Raw genomic sequence first — 21,537 nt, forward strand, 5'->3', positions numbered from 1 at the left:
TCTGTTGTTGAAGATCTTTTACACTTTTAGCAACTTTGTGGTGTATTAAAAAAAGCAGTTAATTTTGAAAGTGTTATTGCTTTTTTGTTGTTTAATTAAAAATAAAGTTATATTTTTAATCAACCTTACCGCTTAACTAGCTTTTGAAACTTAAATTAGGTTTTCTAAAGTTTGAAAAAAAAAACATTAAACATAATATTCAATACAACATTGAATGACATGGATATGCTCCGGTAAATGACTAAACCTTCGTAATCTTGCCTTATTGAAGTTTTTCAAGAAAATATTTTAAATTTACAGTAAAACATTCGAAAATTTTATATAAACATTTAAATGAATACTTGTCTGACAAATTTAAAGTATTGTTGAAAATTAAAACTGCTCATTGTTGTAATTAATAAATAAAACAAATTAGATGTAAAAATGTTTACTAAATACTATCAAACGCAGAAAAAACTTGCGCCCGTTTAGTAATTCTTAAAATTTCAACAATATTTTTAACTTTGAAATATTTACAAGCTAATGAGCTTGCTACAAATCGGCCTTATAATGGCGTAGTGGCTCAGTAACTTACATATGACTTGACTTTTTATGTACTAACAAGTAGAACTAATATTTGTGTTCATTTACATTACGTCAGCATTTTGGTAAAATTACATTTTTAAAGTATGTAATTTTAATTTATATTTAAATTTGCAGTTTTGCTTTGTATTTGTATAAGTTATTAATAATAAATACCTATTATATTATTGCTTATTTAGTATATTAAGTATAAACAACATTTTTAACGCGCTAATAAATAAATACACTTTTAATTAAGAATAAATTATTTTAAAAGCGAGCAAAAAAGCGAATGTTTTGCTGAAAAATAAAAACAAGCTAGATACACAAGAACTTAATTTCAATATTTTGATATCCATGCTAGCAACACTAACAATTAACTTGTATTTTTTTTATGCAAAATAATAAATCGACTTTAATTAATGCTTAAAGTAGAAAACAAATCACAAACAAATTTAAAGCATTTTAAGTTTAATCTTAGAGTTAGTTTTTATTGTGATCATAAACAAATTAAATTATAAACCTTTCAAGTGTTCATATTTACAAAACAAAGTGCAATTGAAAATGACAAGGTGCCGTAACAAATTGAAATATGTTACTAACTGCAGTAAAGGTCTAAGAAAGAATCGAAACTACAATTGTTATAAGAAATTTTTTATTTTACTTAGAATTACACTTTTACCATTACAAAAAATAAATTTAAAGTAAGCTTAGCAACTGTTTAGAAATATAAATCGAATTACAATTGCAAAAAATATCTTTTATACTTCAAATGACTACTCTTGTTTTTTTGAAGTTGTGGTGGGAAAATAAAGTTGTTTTTGACTAAATGTGGAATTTTGACTAAAGTTTTCAACACATATGATAGTTCTTTTTAATTTTAATTAGTATTAACAAACTCTGTCAGTGATTTTGCATGAAGCATCATGCTTGAGAGCAATGCATTGGTTTTACAATACTCATTTGTTACAAAAATAAAGGCTCGAGCAGTAAAATATATTTGTTATTCATTAGCCACATACGTTACAAATGTTTTGGCCAGTGTGCTAACCCTCCATTTCCAAGCAATGCCAAACACGACGTTTGCACTCAAATGTTTCATTCACATAATGTACGGTTTAAGAAATATATGCTTCAAAGATAAATAACAGTTAAAGGTCTCCAGTCATTGCTAAAGAGAATGATAGAAAATCTTTCATTCTAAGATTAAACAAGTAATAACAAAAAGCAATCAAATAAATATCTTTCAAACAAATATTTTGATCACTATGCTATTTTAGTGTTCTAAATATTTTAATGTTCTAAAAGGACAAATATAAACTACAACAGTAACCAGGTCAAAAGAAAACTATTACTAATTCTAAAACATAAACCACTTAATTAATACAGTAGACTTCCGCTTGAGTTCGCACTTTGAACGAAATCAAAAAGTGCAAACTCAGAAAATCATTATCTTTTTTTTTAGAAAATGGCAAATTTCAATATTTTATATGCAATAATTTTATGAATAAACACAAAGTCCACTAAAATATAAAATAAACATTCATTAAAAAAATAGATCTATAGAAGCTACTAAATATTATAAGTATTTTGTTTTAATAATATTTAGTTAGTAATAAACTTTATTAAAGTTGAATTTAAGAAAATATAAATTTGACTTTTTTTGAGTAAAAAGTTCGAACTCAAGAGGAAGTCTACCGTAATTAATGTTTATTCGGCATTATGCAAACCTGTTGTAGAATAAATAAATTTAATAAAATTGATATTATAAAAAAAAACTACTTAAATACAATACAAAACAGGTTTAATAAGAAATATTTTATAAAATAAAATAAAATACTTTCATAAAATAATGTTTGCTACTGAAGTCTAGTATAATGTGAAGGATGAGGTTCATGACTGCTTGCAAGTTTTCTATATCTGATTCTAGATCAATCAAATAAAGCTTCAAGTCACATCCTTTACAAATATCTAGATTAGATCTTTTGCTCAAGATGTTGATAACTGAAGTAAAAGCTTTCTCAACAAATTAGCAAAAAGGAAAAGCTAAAAACAACAATCCAACTTCCCCCCAAATGATTGGATAATTTTGCCTTAGTTTTTGTTGAGTCAAAAAGATTTCATGTCGTTCTTTGGAAAAATTTACTTTAAGTTCAAGGTCAGTTTGTAAGTCTAAGAAGGTTACCTGTAAGTCAACGTTTTCTTCAAAAAGATCTGCTTCATATAGATCCATATTTTTTTCTTTATGAAAGATTTTTTGTGTCAAATCGAAATTTTACTACCATATATGTTAAAATTGTTAAAATTTCAGGTTTTTTCAGGTTTCTAGGTAAATTGGCAATCTATACAGTTTTAAGTTTTTGTCTTACTAAGTGACTTTTCAAAAAATAATTGGAAATATCTAGTTAATAATAGATAACATAGATTTTTACATACCATTTATTATCCTAAATAGCATATATGTCAGGTTATGAAATGGTTAGGGATTCCGATCTTCTATGATCCATATAATTGTTAAATAAGAAAACATATGAATAAAAATATGTAATTAACTTAAAAATAGAAGTCATAAGCATTTAACTTTTTTTCTATATTATACAAAATCAAAATGAACTTTTTTGTATAAGTTTTACTTAAGGGTCAAATTACAATAGCAAGTTAAAATTAGTAAAATAGCAAGATAAAAAGTAAAAGTTTTATGACTGCTCAAATTTTAAAAATCGCCCCCCTTCGCTCCCTTACTAGTTATCGCCTCCCGACTCGCTAAAATATACCCAGGGGGGATATCGCCCACTTTGGGAAACCCTGTTTTAGAGTAGTGTTTATTTAATACAGAATTAAAGATTGAATTTTAAGCTTAATTTTATGAATGTATAAAACCTGACAGATATCGACAAGCTAATAACAGATTTTTATGAAAATTTGCAATCTCGCAGTTTCACGTAACTTTCACAATTTTTTTAAATCCATGCAAGTATTTGCTTATGCAGCATTTTTATATTTTTGTGCAGATCAAAAACGTTTTTGCTAAACAAAGTTACTTTGATAAACTTCAAAGTTTAAAGAAAAATTCATTTTGTTCTTTGATGCAAATTTTATATCTCAAATTATTTCCCTCAAACATAAAAAACGTTTATATTTGTAAACGATGTGATCTTTCCTCATGCAAATTTCAAAAATTAACACAACTTAGATTATAATCTTTATAATATAACTTTGTATAATCTAAAAGTTTTAAGCTAAAACATTATGAGAAAACTTTAGTAAAATTTTAAAAATTAATACCTATAAATTAAAAAAACAAAATATAGTTTTGAGAAATCCACAAATTTGTTACATATCACATTAATTCTAAACGTTTTCAGACTTATAGTTTGGCCACAGTAAGCTTATAATCTGAATAATACTTATATGTTTGTGTGTTTTAATTTTGTTAATAAAATTATATCCTTCCCATTGCAATTGACAGAAAATACTTCTAGATTACGACACGTCATATAAAATATAGAAAACAAACTGATGAACAAGATGTGTCTAAATAGAGAAAGACTGAAAATGTGTCTAAATAGAGAAAGACTAAAGATGTGTCTAAATAGAGAAAGACTGAAGATGTGTCTAAATAGAGAAAGACTGAAGATGTGTCTAAATAGAGAAAGACTGAAAATGTGTCTAAATAGAGAAAGACTGAAGATGTGTCTAAATAGAGAAAGACTGAAGATGTGTCTAAATAGAGAAAGAATGAAGATGTGTCTAAATAGAGAAAGACTGAAAATGTGTCTAAATAGAGAAAGACTAAAGATGTGTCTAAATAGAGAAAGACTGAAGATGTGTCTAAATAGAGAAAGACTGAAGATGTGTCTAAATAGAGAAAGACTAAAGATGTGTCTAAATAGAGAAAGACTAAAGATGTGTCTAAATAGAGAAAGACTGAAGATGTGTCTAAATAGAGAAAGACTGAAAATGTGTCTAAATAGAGAAAGACTAAAGATGTGTCTAAATAGAGAAAGACTAAAGATGTGTCTAAATAGAGAAAGACTGAAGATGTGTCTAAATGGAGAAAGACTGAAAATGTGTCTAAATAGAGAAAGACTGAAGATGTGTCTAAATAGAGAAAGACTGAAGATGTGTCTAAATAGAGAAAGACTGAAAATGTGTCTAAATAGAGAAAGACTAAAGATGTGTCTAAATAGAGAAAGACTGAAGATGTGTCTAAATAGAGAAAGACTGAAGATGTGTCTAAATAGAGAAAGACTGAAAATGTGTCTAAATAGAGAAAGACTAAAGATGTGTCTAAATAGAGAAAGACTGAAGATGTGTCTAAATAGAGAAAGACTGAAGATGTGTCTAAATAGAGAAAGACTAAAGATGTGTCTAAATAGAGAAAGACTAAAGATGTGTCTAAATAGAGAAAGACTGAAGATGTGTCTAAATAGAGAAAGACTGAAAATGTGTCTAAATAGAGAAAGACTAAAGATGTGTCTAAATAGAGAAAGACTAAAGATGTGTCTAAATAGAGAAAGACTGAAAATGTGTCTAAATAGAGAAAGACTAAAGATGTGTCTAAATAGAGAAAGACTAAAGATGTGTCTAAATAGAGAAAGACTGAAGATGTGTCTAAATGGAGAAAGACTGGATCAGGTATAAGAAAGGGACCAGTTACAAGGAGTAAGAGCAAGGGAGCTGATCAGAAGGTCAGAGAGGCGACCGCAGCAAAATAACGGAAAGCAGAAAGTTTTAAGAGACAAAAGCATTGGCTAAGAAGTTATTATAAATCATGCGACTTGATGGAAAAATTGTTTTAAACGTTTTTTTTTTTAATAAGTTTTATAATGACAATAAGTAGATGTTTATAGATTTAGAGCATAAAATTATTTACAAATACATCTAGTATAATAACATAAAAGTGTTAAAGGTGATAATTGAGTTTTACTTAAAACTGCGTATAGCTTGTAATAGATTTTCTGTTAATTTTTTTTTTAATTACTTTTGACGTTTATTTTTAATCTATATGCTAAGAAGATTTTTATTATAGCAGTTTTTTAATCAAATCAGACGTTGTAGATTCTAAAATTAAAATAAATTTAACTGAGAATTTCACTAAATTATTAGCATCACATTTGTTTGATTAATCCTGTTTTTATCTAGTATTTATTTACTACTGAACAAATTAATTCCCAATGAAACAAAATTAAAATAATTTTGTTTTTATACTTACTTGACAAAATTACGAAGGAAAATAGGTAGTTTAATTTTTTAAAATTGTATGAACTATACAAACAACGATTAGTGGTTTTTGATTGTTGATATACTTACAATTTAATTTTTACATTAACAGATAAGATATACATACAGTTTTTCTGCTAGAAAAGCTTTTTTTGTTAAATGTTGAACAAAACTATACTTATTTTACTGAAAACCAAATATTATAAATAGCTTTAAACTCATACTAAGTAATACTCAAATGTTATATTTATATCTCAAAAGTAAATCAGTATTTAACTTTCATTAAAAAAATATAACTATATTTTTTATTAATTTTTAGTTTTTGTAGTTTTAATTAACAATTAAGTACTTGTTTACCTGAAAATACTAAAAGATATATGTATATGAAGTTCATAACGTTATACAAACAAATAAGAGTAGTTTAGTTTATATCCAATTATGGATAATATTGAACGATTAAATTTTTGTTAGTTCTGAAGATTTTATAAATATCGTACATATACTCAACTTAAAAAGTCTATAGATAATTTGAATACATTTATAAAAAATGTAATAAATATTAAAAAAATGAGTATAATTTTTCTTTCAAAAAAATAACTTGTTATTATCCATTCTATTATGAAATTACTCAAAAAAAATGAGTAGTGAGTTTTATGCGTAATATAACAAAAGTAATATTCAAAAGGGTTGATAACACTTATTCGATTACCAGACCACAAGCTTTCGGTAGATTGAGACCGGTTTCGTCCTGATTAGGACTCATCAGTCAGTCACATGGTCTGATTATTGAATCGGTATGATTGAACCTTATTTTAAATTTGAGCTTGTCTCACGGCATACGAAAGTCCAAGCTTCTGTTCTGCTGACTTTCGCCGATATTTTTAGTAAAAAAAGTAGTATCATTTAGCTTTTTCAAAAAAAAAAAGAAAAAAAAATCATTTTCACTACTTTAAAAAAACATTCAGATAGTTTAATATACATCTTATTTACTAAATTCCAAAACATTTAAACATCTTACAAGTGATGTTTATAACAATTACTGAGAAATTTTTTTTTACATCAGGTCCTTCGATCTTTTTTATGCACCAAATCTGTTTTTTAACTATAATCTAAAGCTGATAAATTTTAATTTATTTATATTATTTCGATTATAAACAGCTAGTACGAAAATGACTATTCACAACAATAAAACTGTATAGGTATACTGAAAAGTTTCTTTGTGCAACAAATCTATGAACTAAACATTTTGAACTTTTTTTTGTTGTTCAATAAGCAGCATTATAACAAAACAAAGTATAAAGTTACTAACTAAACAGTTTGAAAAAATAAGTATAAACTTTTTTTTTTTTTTTTTTTTGTTTTGTTTTCGTCTAGTTGTAGTATTCAAATGCTTAGCTTTTTCAATTAGTTTAACAAAATTATTGCTATAATTAACATTTTAGATTAGTATTTCTTTTAGTAGTGATATAAAATCTATAAGTTTGTTTCGATTCTTACACGTTTAAAGCTTAAATACAACATAAAACTTTTTATTTATGACAAAACGACAAGGTATTCTGTGGTGTGCGACTCGATAACCGAAAGTTTTTTATGTGCTCCAGGTCCTCGGACTAAATGTTTTGAGCGCTTTTTTTGTTGTTCAATAAACAACAGGAGAACAAACCAGTTTAATTTTGTTGTAAGTTCATTTATGTTTTATACTTATTTCTGTTTGAAAGTCACGATCTAGCTTTAAAAGGTCTTACAAGTGCATATTGAATGAAATTTTTAATGCTGAGCTTAACTTGAATGGTTAGAAAATTTTTTTTTTGTTACTATACGACACAGGTCAAACAAAAAAAATATAATTTCAAACTTGCTTTTATATTTCAAAGTGCAATTATATATGACGTTTATTATTTTTAAAATATCGAATTTAATTTCAATGGTTGATAATTTTTATGTAAACAAAAACTGTAATATTAATCACTCAAGGGTAAACGTTCAAAGCTTAAAATTCAGGGTAATATCATCTACCATGAAGTTCAAGTGTGTTTTATTCACTTTTTATTAATGCACGATACAATTTAAACAAAAAAAAATAATTTCAAATTTGCTGTTGTTAATTTTCAAAGCAGTCTTGTATTTTTTCAGCTTAAGTCGAATGTTTTTTTTTTAATTTTAAGAATTTACATATGAAAAACAGTCTTTGTTTTTAGTAAAGTTTTGTTATTACTTTAAATTAGAGTTTGTTTTATACTAAATGTATTTTTATACTTAACATTTTCAAAATTTTATTGTTTTTTGACTTACTTTTAATGGCTACTTAATATTTTGTAACTTTATTATTTAATAACGTGAAACTTGTACAATTTTTCACTAACTATTTTATGTTGTTAAACAATTATTTCAATCTGTTTTAAAAATTTATAATACTTAATTCGTTTTTAATTTACGCAGTTTTAAAAAACAATAACACACATATCTATTTAAAAGCTTATCAAAACTGAGTAAAAGTATTTTTCTTTTAAAGTGAGACAATTTTTTATTATATGAAACTATTATAGCTAATCTTTTCTCAGACCATTTAAAATAAGTAAGCGTTCAATTAAGTTATATAATTTTATATGTAAAACAATATAACATAAGACGATAAAGTATTTTTTAGTAATTCGGAACGACTAAAAATATGTTAAAAACAGTGCTTTTAAGTCTAGAATTGTTGTTCTCTAATATTGTTAAAGTAATTTTCAGTACTGATGTTTCCTATTACTGAAAATATGAATTTCGAACATTTTAGCTGTGTTTGGCATTTTGTCAGCATTTTTGAACTATTTGGTTCTCTTCTTCTGGCTTTAAGGTTTAATGTTTTATGAATTCTTCATTAAAAATAATATTAATGTTTTATAAAGTAAAACTAACTTCTTTAATTGTTTTTAAATAAATTCTTTAAACAGTTTAAATATAAACAAAGAACATATAATTTTTTCTAACACTGTTTAAAACCTCAATTTTCACTAAAATTTTAGAACTACAGCATTTTAACAAAGATTGAAAGTTCACTAAAATTGTCAGTAAAATTTAAATTTGATAATAAGTTTTTGTATTTAGAACTACTAATTTGTATTAACAGTTAGATGCAACTTACTTTCTATATGATAAATACAGCATAACTTAGAAAAACATGATAAGGCCTTATAACCTTTTAATATATTGTTATAGTTACAAGATTTTAAATAATCTACGTAATCTAAATTAATGATATGGATAAATATCTAAATTTTAGAAAGAAAGTATTGTAGTGTTATAAAAAAAAAACTAGTTTAATAAGTGGAATGATAAAATTAGTGTTCTGAATGTTTATACTGTTGTTATTGTTGAAATTTTGTTATTGTTGAAATGTTCTTGTTGTTTAAATTTTGTTTTTGTTTACATTAGAGTTATGTTAAGGGTTTCCATAACGTTTTTGAACAATTAAACTGATATTTTCAACTACAATAAGAAATACTTAACAGGTTTGCCACTTCTTATGCTAGACTGACTAAACTTAGTAAACTTAAATATATGTTTGTCATTTCTTTCAGATTTTGCTGTTTAGTAATTTTCAAATAAATTAAGTCGTTTTAACTAGAAGTTTAGACAATTTTAAAAATCCTTAGTTCAAGCAGTTATTTTATAATAAAAAGTTATTAGAAATACTTTCTTTTTAGTACTTACAAACATTAATGAAGTACTAGCTAAAGTGAATAACTTAAGTGGACCATTTACTGGTTACTTTTTAAGTGCATAAAATTTTATCAGTTTAAAAGTAAACCCTATATATTTCTTACTGATTTTAAACTTTGTTTATAAGCTAGATAGACAAATTTCATAACTGATACTTCACACATTCTCAAAAAAAGAAAAGAAACTAAAAAAATTGTTAAACCAAAAGATAATATAGACTTAATTTCAAACAGTATAATAAAAAAAGTTCAAGCTGATTAAAGCTGATGTGATTACAAACAAAAGTATGAGAATCAAAGAAAGGAATATCTAACCTAAACTTAGTTTTGAAGTCTAAACCTTTAATCACTAGAAGTATATAAAACTTTTAAAACAAAAATTAACTAATTACTTTGCAAAAACACTTTAATAAGTCTGTTAAAGTACAAAAACACTGAAATAAACTTACAAAAAAAAAAAACAACTCTGAAGAAAATGTACTTTGAAATAGGCTTTAAATCTCTGGTTTTTTTAATACACTCAAAATTTGAAAGTAATAAAGGATGCCACAAAAAAATCAAAAGAAAAAACCAGTCTTTTTCAACAATAACTATATATAATTGAAAACCAATTGGTTTAGTTAATAAAGTTAATACACATCTTGCAAATGTTAAAAAAAAATGTGCAAAAAAGTGTACCAATCTAATTTTACATCATAATATAAAATATTAGTAAAAGTTTTTATTTTTTGTTGGAATGAAAAGAGGTAGAAGTTAATGATGTTATAAAAAAAAGCTTTGACTAAAACAAATCAAGGGGAAATGATAGCAAATTAATAAAAATTCTTTTAAATGTGTTTTTTTGGTAATTAGTTAAATAGTTGATCAGGAATTTTTTAGGGTAGGTAACCAAAGAGCTTAAAATTAGCAAAAATAGAATCAATATTTGGATTAAGGTCAGAAATATTATTAAGAAACTGCAGACCAATTTCAACCTTTTCTTTTTCAGCACAAAAAATTGCAAAATTTATACAAAGCTGTATTTACCTACCAAGTAAAACATCTAAAACACCCCAATTCGGTTTTAGAAAGGGCCATTTCACCACCTTAAATCTGTCTGAGTTTGATAAAACAGTTCTGTCAACGAATCAGTATATGTAGTATTATTAATTCTAAGTAATTTTTTTTATTTTTTATATTGTGGGTATAAAACATTCGCTTAACAAACTAGAATGCTATGGTGTAAGGAGAAAAATTAGTTGTTCAGATTTTTTTTGACTAAAGGTGTCTTTATATATAGGATTTTACCAGTAAGTTACAAGCTTTTTTAAAAAAACAAACTTTAAATATATATCCACTTTACAAGACATTCTCGAAATTTTTTTTAATACAAAACTTTAAAAGACATAGGCAAAATTCTCTTGCTTATCAGGGTAATAACTATGGACAGATATTTAAAATAATTTTGTAAAAGAATTAAAACCAGAGTCATTTTGAAAGTTATTAAGTTGACCTAAAGGATACCTACTCAAATAATACTTATAAAAACTAAATATTTATTTTTACAAAAGAGATTTTAATTAAAAATGTTATAGGATTACTTTGATAAGTAACTTAGAGATAGCATTTTTTAAATATGTTTATAGGGTCTTAATGGTTTTGATCCTAGATTGTAATAACTAATGTTATAAGTTTTAGCTTTTCAACTTAATATTAATTTATGTAGTTATACTTACTAAGTCTTTGATGTAGATCCTTCATAATAAAAGTTGACTAGTTAAAGTACTACTAGTATATCAACCTTTTAACATTTTTAGATAGTTTGTGTACTTTTCTTAGAAATAACTTACTATAGTAAAATTTAAGGTGTATTATATTAAAGTTTTCTGTATAAGTTTGCTAAAACTCAAAACAATAATAAATGCTTTTTCAGATATGGAACTTTACTACATAGTAGATCCAGTCCACTACGCACTGAAGTGTTTAGTTTATCTGTACAAGTTGGTATCGAAGACAAGATTGATGACAAAGTCAAAAGAATGGTTGTCAAACTTCAAGCAAAGGTTTGGTCTGAATGTAACCACAATTGAAGGCAATGATGTTGATATTGAAAATGTTAGTTTTATTTTAGAAGTTTTATAAATAAAATACAATCTTTTAGGACTACTCAGAATGTTTTAAACACTTTATTGAAACACAGCACTGGTAACCTTATTATGACATTTCAAATTCTTAGTAACTACTACTAACGACATATTGTCATTAGTACGTGGTTAGAAGTATGCTTTTCGGAAAACTTTTTTGTTTCAGTTAGAGTTTGATTAAAAGTTCATAAGTTTATAAAATCACACCTCTAGTGTACAAAATTTTGATAAGTTATTTTTTCAATTTTTGACAATTTCAAAATAGTTAAGCATTATGATTACCTTTTTTACAAAAAAAATGTTTGAAAAAAAAACAGTATTTAAGGTGTGAATTCCAATAAAGTTCTCTTAAATTAAAACAAAGTTTATTCTTCTTTGATATTTAAAAAGTTCAATGTAGTGTTTTCATGGGCGTTATTTCAAAAGAAAAGAATGTGAAGAATTTTGTATCTTATGATTATTTTTCGTAAAATTATACAAAAGGAGAAAAAGTTTAATTGTTATTCAACTAGTAAATTTTGACATCTACGTACAAATGAACAACTTAAGTCTAAGATAAATTAAAGGTTTGTATTTTTAACGACATTTTCAAGTTGATAATGTTTTTAAACTAAAAGCTTAAATACCCTTATAGTGTTTGTTTTAGTTGTTATGTTTTATATTTAAACAAATGCACAATCAAAATGTAATTTACATAAGAAAAGAATAAATTATTAAATAAGATAATTTTTTGATCAGTCATTCTAAACAAAACACCAGACTGTGTCCGTATAATATTATAAATTACTGAGATATTTTTTCTTTACCATATCTCTAGACCAAACTTTTTTGAGCCTATTTTTTGTCGTTCAAAAAGCAAAACAAAATTACATACCAGTTTAAAAAAACTGTTTTGGGTTTTCAACTTGTTAAGCGTGTCATTATGACATCTTGCAAAATTATCTAAAAGATGTAATTTTTATAGGTAGTACCACTTTTATACGTATTTCAGCTAAATAATTTATTGGTTTAGTTTTTTTTTACTTATTACATCATACTACTACACCATTGTGACTTATGTTGTTCTTACAGCTAGTATAGACGGCAACAGACCATGACTGCTCACCCATGACGACATGTAATCGCGAGCTTGGCCTCATTGTGCACTCACTTATCGGTCATCACTTCAGCATTCACTCTCCACCAAACATCACTATTGTACTATCAAATATATGTGGAAGCAATCAAAACGTGCTGAGCTCAATCGTCGTCTTGCTGCAGTCAAATTGTTGCTATTTATAAGTTATTTTATTTCAAAGCAATATCTTATCAAAATAAATAAAAAGAAATATATACAAATGTTTGTGTTTCATTTCTAGTTATAATAATAGTAGGGAAATAGTTATATGGCTAATGGTCCTTATTTTCGCTAAAACTAAATATATTTTGAGATATCAAGTTGTGCTTAGTAGCTCAAATAAATTTTTAAGCTTATTCTAAGTATTAATTACAACTTTTGACAAATTAAGTTTTAATCACTTACAAACATGTTTAGTAATTGTTAGTTTTAACAAAATAAACTTAGAAAACAGTAACTAGTAAAACGTTTAATAATGGTAAGTAATCAGTATTAAATTAAACTATACTTTTAGATATAGCTATCGTTTACTAGCTCTAATCGAAAAACTTTACCTTAAGCTTTAAGAGTTATTTTATCTTAATCATACATAATACTCCACATTTTCTAAACTAATAACTTTATTTTTCGTAAGCTAAGAAGCTGTATTACTTAATGCAAAATTATGAAGATCAAGCCATGGTCAACAAAACTAGTTTAGTTTATTTAAAAAAAAACTATGACCATTTTACTAAGAGTCGACTCTGAGAATTTTAATCAGGATATTTGTTTTTGAGTCCAGGGGAGAAAATATCTCTACCATTAGTAAAGTTTAGCTTAAGTATAAGTTACTAAAAAAGCTCTATTAGTGTTAGTTTTATTACTAAAAATAAAGTATTTCATAAAACAAAGATTCTTCATTGTAAGAAAATTAATTTATAAATTGATAAAAATGTTCAATAAACGCTCACTAGCGACGCTTAACGGAAGTATTAGAAAGCTTAAAAAAAGTTTAAGTAGTTTTTTTACATACTAACTATTTAATTTATATAAATAAAGACCATTGCACAAATTATAGTAGCTACTTAAGTTAGAGATATAAGTTTTAGTCAAAAAAAACTAACAACTGGTTACAACTAAGCTAGTAAGTACATATTTGTTTTTCATCTGAGATATAAAAGTATCATAGTATAAACTAAGGTAACAACAAAGCATTAAATAAAAGATTATTAATAATTGTTTAACTTTAAACTACGTACTAACATAAGTTTTATACTTTGATATTATTTAATTTATTTATTTTGCTTATCTAGATTTTATGTAAGTATTTACTAATATTTTGAGTTATGATATTTCTAAAGCTCGAACTTAAGTAGTAAAAACTATAAATAAAACTCAAATACTAATTCAGCTAATTAATTACAATCTTTTTTTTTTAATGGCTTAAATTTTTAGTGTTTTTTTTTAAACTAACATATTTGCTAAATTTCATGACCATCGTGAAATACAGAGTATATGAAAGCATTCCTGACAAAATGTTTCCATTCCTGGCATAAGGTTAACTTCAGATATTGCATCGATTGTCAAAAGTTACCAAATAAAACTATTTTAAAACTACTAAAAAAAAATATTTAAACTAGATTTTTTTTAGTAGTTTTAAAACAGTGCACTCTTTTAATTTTTATTTTTTGGACACTTTCAAAACTGCCAGTGCTTAAGTTTTCCAGGCAGGAACTTCAAGAATAACTTAGCCGTGTTCTATTTTTTTATTTAATGTTTTAAATTGAGGTACAGTGCTTCCTCGCTAATCCGGCCAAGTTGGGCAAGATTTTTTTGAAAATATGGCCGGATTTGCCTTTGGCCGGATAAGAACAAAGTATCGCTATTTTTACAAATTATCTACGCCTCCATCTACTTTTTTTGCCGTTTTAGCAGCTCCAATTAGTCCCAGCTTCTCCTTTTCGGCTTTAAACTTTTTGAACTTTTCTTCGCCTCTCAAAATGTCATTTAAAGTTGACTTACTAATGTAAACCGGCTCATTATAACAGCTTTAGGCACATTATTGTTTGCCATTTCGCAAACTTTTAACTTGTTTTCAATTGTTAGTTAAACGCGTTTTCGCTTTTTTGCTGTCTTATCCATTTTTTAACCAGATATGTTGATTGTAGTATATTAAAGTGTAACTTGCTTAGCAAAGACAGAAAAATTGCAAATGAATAATAAACAAGTTTGTTACAACTGAGCGGGATAAGTATGAAAAAAAACTTAAGATTATACAAATGATACTATATTATGACGTAACAATTTATTGCTTGCATACTTATAAAACGTAAATTGAATACTTTTTCGAAGTAAAATGAAATTAAACGCTAAAACCTCTAAAGTAAATAAGTCGACTTCTCGACTAAAACCGGCCGGATTAGCGAGGAACCGGATTAGCGAGGACCGAATTAGCGAGGAAGCACTGTACCTTTGGAAGCTTTTAGTTTCCAGCTTGAGCATACCTTTTTTCTCAAAATGACTAAGACTGTCTTTTAACAACAGGTGTGTATATTTTTTCTGATTTTTTTAAATTTTTTTATTTTCCTATTTCTAAAAAACAGTTTTAATAATGTTTATTTATAACATAACAAATAAAAACAAGACATCAATAGTCTTTTATAAACTTTTGAAACAAATAATTAATTATTAGGTCTGTTACTAAACAGTTTAAAATTTTTTTTGTTGTTAGTATACAGATTGATAAAGTTCAGATGACCTTAGTTCTAATAACTTTTTAAAATATATATGAATAGTTAAAATAGGGGATATTTACCTGAAAACTTTGTTTTTAAAGTAAATTTGACATGAATAGAATTACCAAAACTTCCTGGACAAAACATTAAAAAGTACCCAAGTGTTGTAAAACTCGATAACCGAAAGGTTCTTGGTCAAACAGGTCCTGGGACAAAATATTTTGAGCGTCTTTTTATTCCTTTGATAAACAGTAAACTGTTGTTAATCTTAGACTAGCCGTCGTAAGCTAAAAACGTTTAAATAGAATAAAATCATATATAACTTGTTAAATAACATAAAACTAGCTAGCTATGATGTATTTGTGAAATATTGGTTTGCTTATATAAGTAACTAAATACAATTAGTAAAAAAATAAGGTTTTCAAGAATAGTACAGCTAAAACTACAAGCTTAATTTTAAAGTTTACAGAATTAGTATACATACAATACATTAAAAACTCACAAAGAATAATAGCTCTTAATTTAGAAGTAATTTTAGTTTAATTAATGTTTTGTTATACAAAGTAAACAAAAACAACTTTACTTTGAATAAATACTGTAACTATTACATATACTTGCTAAGTGTTATAAGGAAAAGTTAGTTTTTATCGAAATACTTTTTTATAATACTATCAACTAACTAATAATCATTGTAATACTTATATTTTACTTTAAGTACTAAACATTATTTAAAAATCTACTGAAAAACGTATATTCATTAATTAAATTTTTATTATTAATTTACATCGTCTAAATATTTTTTAATCAAATTTTTTTAACAAAATTTAGCTTCAAAATACGCTTCGGACGGTGTTGGCTACCATGGAAAATAAGTAAAACGGAGCTTTAAAGTAAATATCTAATTTACTAGTAGAGGGTTAAAATTTAATTAAGGATGGCTAAGTATTTTGAATATCTACTAAAATATACAGTTTTAAGATCAGCCTTCAACTATTTGTGTATTTAAAAACAAATTATAATTAAGTAAACATTTATTTAGTAAACTTTGACATACTTTAAAAAAAAAATGGAAAAACGAATTTTATAACTCAAATTAAATTTTGGAGACTACATTTCTTAGTATTTCTTAATTGTTTATTTTAATTCTTTATTCTCAAGTGTTTTAGTACTATACTAACAGTCTTGAATTGAACGCTTTAAAGCATATTTTTTTTATCAATTATTTCTGGTATATGGTTCATGAAGGTCTTAAATAGTTTTTAGTTTTTATGTATTAAGAAAGTATGAAACAATAAACTAATAAATAATAATTTTTAGACAAAAAAGCTAATTATGTTTAGTAGTTTTAGTTGTACAGTAATGAAAAAATAACAAAATAATGTTTAATTAGATAAACTAGTAAAACTAAGCACTTAAAAAAAGCAAAAGTAGTAATAAAATTTATTAAGTAATAATAATTTAAGTCTCTTAAAACAAAATTTTACTACAAATAACAACGCAAAACTTTTATAATTTTTTAATGAAATGTATTTGTTTTAGTAAAAAGTATCATTTATTAAGATTTTAGATTTATTTTTTTTATCAAACGAAGTACTTTAGTATACAAAAAACAAAAAATTTAAATATCTAAATTAAGTAAGTTTATTTGCAGCTTAAAGTACAACTAAAAACAAATGGAACAAACAAGTTACTTGGATTTAATTGAAGTAATTTTTATTTTTGACTTATAAATATTATCTAGAGCTATATTAATATTTATTTCAATTACTAGTCATCAAAAACCAAATTTTTGTCCGTTAAAACAAACTTTTTTTACTTTTAAATGTTTTGATTAAACGTTTACTTTCTAGTAAAAATCTGAAACTAATTTTCCTTTCATATAAAAGTAGTTTTTAGTTACTTTAAAAGATTAAACTTAAAAATACTACATCAATGAATTTGAAAAGATGAAAATTAGTTCTTAAGGCTGCAAAACCACTAATTTTATTAGGCAAATCGCTATTTTATTAAATTTAATTTTCTTAAAAAATTTATTCACCAACTAAAGTTTACATCAAAAGCTAACCAGTGCCTTAAATATTTAAATTTAAAAAAACACGTAAAAGTCAAAAAAAAATATTTTTCTCAAACTTAATTTTAAATATCCTTAACTGATATACTAACATAATAGAGACAACAAGTATTTCTGAATAAACTTCAAGAAATAAAGAGTGAATTTATACAAGAGAGATGTTGCTGTAATGATGCTCTTGTGCATATAAACACTTTGTACAACGGGATGAGACACTATATGGAACCTATCTTAAGAAAAACAATTCAGACAAGAAATGATAAGAAAAAAATAATTTTAGCAGAATATATATACGTAGTGATAAACGAAATATACAGGCTTAATCGAATTTTCAAAAAATCTAAAGTAATAACCAGAAAACAATTAAAGTATTTTAAAAGAAGAAGAGAAAATATGATCACTACAAGAAATGGGTTAAGTAGGAAAAGAATGGGAATGTTCTTTCATTTTCAATCTGACTCATTTATGTTGGGTGAGATCTGCGCAATTTGTCGCGATGATTTCAAAGTAGGCATGCATCTAGTGAAGCTTGATTGCAATCATGTGTTTTGTAACGATTGCACTAATACTTGGCTTGCAAGCAACAACACATGTCCGTCTTGTAGAGACTCTTTCTAATATAAAAAAATACTTCTGGTGGTACTTTCCAGTTGCTTTCTTAGTTACCATACTATATGCTAAAGATAAAGTTCTTTTATGTTAGGGGTATTGTGTGCTTCTTGTCAAGTTGGTTTTAAAGTATGAGGGCATTCGGTCAAGTTTGATTGTAGTCATGCATTTTGTACAAGTTGTACAAGTCGGTGGTTTGCAAGTGTCAATACATGTTCATTGTGTATAAGTTTCATTAGTTGAAATATTTTTCGGTAGAACTTGGTTTTCTAATATCGACTCATGCAAAAGAGAAATTGGTTGAATTTCAAATTCCTGATCAGAAAGATTTTTGAAGGAGTACATCTGAATTTTTTTTTATTGCTACAACGTACATAACTGATGACAATAAAAAAAACCTAAACATTTTTTTTACCTGTTTTGTGATCTTTATACTAAAACTTTTGCGTATAGTGCATTAAATTTTATGTGTGTACAATATATAGCAGTAAAAAATATTTTTATAAATATATAACTATAAAATTCATTGTTTAAACTGGAGAAACATGTACGGCAGGTAGGAACTTAAGTTACAAGTTTTAAAAAATATTAAGTTGAGAAGTTATAGTTTAAGATAAAAAATTAAGTGTATTTTTTACTGGAGAAATTTATAAAGTTTTGAAGACGTTAAGTCTGTAGCAGTTTAATTTACGCTTGAATAGACATAAAAGTTCTATTAATTTACCATTTAGTTTTCTAGTAGTGTATCGTATTACTATGAAATAAAATGGTAATACTTTATTATGTAATCAGAAATTGGAACATAAGTGACCAGTATATTACAATAAGTTATACAAGACACACACTTTCAAAAACACTAAATAAATTTCGATCAATTCTCTTCAGTAGAGTACAATGATAACAAATAATAAGATTTTACACACTTATATAATAACCAAGTATTCAAGTAATCATAAAGTAGTCAAGAGATTAAAATACAAAAGCAATTAGTAAAAGTTAAAACCAAATAAGTCCATTTTCGTTATAATTGATCTACAGTAAAACTCAAAATAATAAAATGAAAACAAATCTTATAATAAACTTAAAATATATCAGAAATACTTCTGAGTGCTTATATCTAAAAAGCAAACTGTGTCACAGCTAATAATAATGCTTTAAAATAAAAATCTAAATATAACGTTTTCATCTTTTTTATTTCTATAATGTTTTAAACTGTCGCACGAAGTGTACAAAACTTTTTAGATTAAGATTGAAAATAGAATTAAGTGAAGTAGTTCTAGTTGGTTTTTAACTGATTAGTAGCAGCATGCAACGATATACACACTTATGTTTAAAGTAAAACAAATTGATTTTTGTGACCCAATTGTTTTAAGAGATAATTAAAAAATAATATTTTATTTACCACCTTATTTGTTGAAAGTTGCTAATGGAACAAACAGTTAGTAAGTATTTTTGCCTGCACTTCAGTTAGTTGAAGGTCAGTTCTAGGAGCAGTTGGAACTTTAAAATTAAAGTCGAGTTATCTTGCGCGAACACATTGCAACTGTTCCTAATACCCCGTAGCATTTTCTGCTAAGTTGTGGAAAATATTGAACTAGAAAAATATTGAACCATTTACTTTTTAGTGTGCAAGTTAAACTCTGTTTTTAAAAAAGTTTTGTTTGTGAAAGTTTTAAAATATCTAATTCATAAGTAAAGAACTTATCTACTCTTAACGCATGTTTATGATAACAATAAAAAATAGTCCACTTGGTAAAAACTATTGTAAGATGTAACTTTTCGATTAGATGTAATTAAAATATTTGTTCAAGGCATACCTTAACGTTTTTTAAGTTAAGGCATAACTCTAAGTTAGAGTACTAATTCAATGGTTTTATGTTAGATTTTTTATAGTCTAAAAAGGAATATTCTTATTAACTCAGTAAAAATATTTTAACAGATAAGAAATTTTTAGAGTAAATATTAGTTCTAAAACATAACAAAAATATTCAATACAGTTTTTTAAAAGATGAATGTAAATATAATAGTTTTTTAAGTGTCGTTCATACGTCCATAGTTTAAACTTAAAACTGGCATAACTCAAATAAAAAATAAATAAATTAAAAGTAGTTTGGCCAGAGAAAAACCTAAATAGTAATGAAACATAAAAAGTATACTAGTAATTGGGCAAAAGTTTAACATAGAAATTTTTTGAAATTGTTATGTTAAAAGCAATATGTTTGCATTTGTCTATGGACTACAACACTTTCCTGTCTCAGACAAAGTACAAATAATTTTTTAATAATGATTGCAAACAATTGTCCTGAAAAAAAATTAAAATGTATCGATGGTGGGCGACTAGATAACCGAAAAATCTTATCATACACCAGGTCATTAGACAAATTTTTATCAGCGCTGTCTTTTTGGCAACAATAATGAGTAGATCATTTCAATCAAGTTTATAGTTATTATTCTATAAATATACTATAACATATAAGAGGAGATAGTTTTTAATAAAATTGATACATTTGCATTTTTTGTTTGTGCTTTCTATCACATATCTATAAACTCTATTGTTTTGCTTTTTAAATTTTCGGTGTCTTAGTCACCCTTTATACCCTTAAGTCAAACAAGCTACAATTCATCATAATTTTTCAAGTTTTATTTTAAATCAATAAATCTATTATTTTCAGCTAGTTTGTTCTTTGCCCACGTAAGAATAAACTTGTCTTGCATGGTATTAAAAGTAGTTTATATCTTCCTCTAACTACAAGGGTAAGGAATACAAAGTAAATAAAATAGTTTGTATAAACTTTTTGAAAAACTTTTAAAATATATGTATGTACATGTTAATTTTATTTTGTAAACAAAGAAAGTAGGAAATTCTCCAAACTTTATTTAATCAAATCCATTATAGAATGTTAATGTAGTATGTTTATTACCTCTCGTTTAGTTACGTACTTTTCCTGTGAACACAATGTGCGTAGATTCGCCAGAGGTGATTGTAATTAAAAAGTTTTATCGTTATACTTTATTAATATTTTTATTATTTAACTCCTACTATTAGACTTTATAAATAGGTTTTTGGTAAAACTTTGTTCATTATAGAATCAATTTGATAGAACAACAAATGTAAAACCTCGATTTAAATCTTTAAAGTCGACTCCACCTATAAGTGACTACGATTTTATATTTTTAATTAACAAAACTAGTTTTCCTGGTAATGATTTATGGCAGACATAATTTTGAGTTAAAAAAAAATCAAAACAAATAAATAATACTTTGGGGTTCATAATAACTTGGACGCATTCATTTTTTTAAAGCAATTATGAAAGGAATAATATTATGTGAGTCAATTTGTAACTTAAACAAAGGTGAATCAACATTTTTTTCAGTAGTCTATATACAGGGTTGCCACTCTTTGGGTCAACAAAAC

The sequence above is a fragment of the Thalia democratica genome, chromosome 7, assembly GCF_965202585.1.
Source record: "Thalia democratica chromosome 7, ktThaDemo2.hap1.1, whole genome shotgun sequence".
Lineage (NCBI taxonomy): Eukaryota > Metazoa > Chordata > Thaliacea > Salpida > Salpidae > Thalia > Thalia democratica.